Source organism: Leptodactylus fuscus, chromosome 2, assembly GCF_031893055.1.
Source record: "Leptodactylus fuscus isolate aLepFus1 chromosome 2, aLepFus1.hap2, whole genome shotgun sequence".
Taxonomy (NCBI): domain Eukaryota; kingdom Metazoa; phylum Chordata; class Amphibia; order Anura; family Leptodactylidae; genus Leptodactylus; species Leptodactylus fuscus.
In genome coordinates, this window is record NC_134266.1 from 176,346,490 (window position 1) to 176,348,707 (window position 2,218).

At 39.9% G+C, this 2,218-nt stretch overlaps 1 non-coding gene across 1 annotated transcript; it reads right to left on the bottom strand.

Annotated features, from left to right (window-relative positions):
* Window positions 1-388: 388 nt before the first annotated feature.
* LOC142196341 (U6 spliceosomal RNA) lies at window positions 389-495 on the bottom strand. Its single transcript, XR_012715186.1, has one exon. It is a non-coding gene; the product is annotated as a U6 spliceosomal RNA (small nuclear RNA).
* Between the last annotated feature and the right edge of the window lie 1,723 nt (window positions 496-2,218).

A 2,218-nucleotide genomic window follows, 5' to 3' on the forward strand; every position in this document is an offset into this window, starting at 1 on the left:
ACACATAATGAAAGACTTTAACACTTGTAGCATAAGTAGCGGGTCTTAGCTGTAACTTATAGTGTGTGGCGTCTGCAATCAGACATAACCAATGCTTAAATTGGGCCAGAATGCGCCAAAACTCAATTCCGGCATAATTACAACATGTCTTTCAGCGTTCCGGTTTAAAGAACCCCACTATCATTATACCTGGGTATAATTATTTCAGAGTTCCCCCTAAAATTTTTCCCCAATTTAAGCACTGGACATAACGCAACTCATGAGTGTTTAACTCCTTAGAAACTATGATCTTTAGAGACTGTGAAGTCTAAGGGATTTTTTTTTTTGAAAAAAAGGTTTTACCGCAGGAAAGAGGTGGAAAGGAAATATTTGTGGTGAGGAATTGCGTGAAAATATGGACCGCTTCACGAATTTGCGTGTCATCCTTGCGCAGGGGCCATGCTAATCTTCTCTGTATCGTTCCAATTTTAGTATATGTGCTGCTGAAGCGAGCACGAGTCTAAGGGATTGTTTACTATTGTGGTCCCCTTTGAATACATGATAAAATATCCATTCCTGTGTGTTACAGTATAATTAAACAATTACTCACTTATTGTGAAATGTGTAATATTGTTTTAAACCTTTACATGCCATGTTTACATCTTGGGGTGAAGCAGGTAATCCATTCATTACCACAGTCTCACAAATTGTCTTCTTTCTGCTATTTAAACCCACCTGAAGAACTCCTGTAGCTTTGCCATCTCTCCTTGTTTATAGCAAGACATGGAAGTGAAGGTCAAGAGTCCTGTAGTAGATTACTAGCTGTCACGATGAATAGCAGCTGGATACATACCAGAAATACTGAAACATTTCTTAAACACTGGATGAAGATTTATTAAATCCTTTACAAAACAGCACCCTGATGAAAGAATTACAACTATCTAATGTACATATCACAGGTTGTGTTAACTGTTACTTCCAAATGGAGGTATTTTATGCAGTGCCCTAAAAACATGCAGTAAAACACTAGTAGAAAATTCATATTAAAATATTAATTCATAAAGAAAGCAAAACATGTATAGGGAAGGTGGAGAAAAAAAGGAAAATTATGAAATTGGGTAAATATCAATTTCATAGTATAATGTCATTTTGTATCTCATCATTTTGAGATGAAAACATATCAGTAATAATCTGCTGGGGGTTCAGAATCCTTATGGTTGCCCTTTAAATCCGCACAGCCAATTGATGGATTACCAGGGGTAATAAACAGAATTTGGACCTCACAGTCTGTAATAGCATTATTGGTAATTGCTATTTCTAGTGGACAAAAAAATTGCAATCCCCGCAGAGCCATATGAGGGCTTAATGTTTGTGAGACAAACTGATCTTCATAATGGTAGCAGTTATTATTATGTACAGTGTACTGGGAAGCCGGCAAAAAAATCAGAATGGGGTGGATTTGAAGAAAAAGTGCATTTGTGAAACTTAGGGACTTCGTTTTTACAGCGTTCACTCTTGATGTTAGGGAAGGGCAGACAGCAGTTCCTCAGTGCTTAGATGACAATTCCCCAGTAGCTGCTGGAGAACCCTGGAGGAAGGGACACAAGAGACAGTGAGCCCTAAGCTGAAGCCCCCCCACTGTCCCTTCCTGCTTGACTAGTCCTATCCTATGTAATAGGCGGCAACTTGGAGACGATCCCTTCCTATATATGTGACACACAAAACATAGACAAGACAAACAACAGCAAAGGGAGGTCAGCTAGCCAGGGTTCGGTAAGAGTAGAGCAATGCAGTGCCAAATCGAAGTCCAAAAGACTAGTCAGTAGGGAAAGCCAATGGTCAGGATTAAGAATACAAGTAACAAAACAGCAAGAGAAAACGCCAGCAAGCACAAGGCAATAGCAAGCAACAATATGAATGCGAACCAAGAATAAATAGGGAGATAGAACCCACCCTGAACCTGATAGGAAGGCAGGCTGTCAATCACAACGCAAAACAAAACTTAACTCTTAGAGGAGCAGAGGGAAAAGAAGGTGAAGGAGACGGGTGTGGTGGAAAATCAATTAACAAGGTGAAGGAATAGGACAGTGTTCAGACAATGTAACCAAAAACTCTAAGCAAGTTATCAAACTGCACACGCCTCCTGCGCCACAGCATGCGAGCAGAGGGTGGCGCAGAGACCAGAACAGGCAGAAATGTTACACTTGAGATAAAATGACATGTCACCTTTATTGTATGT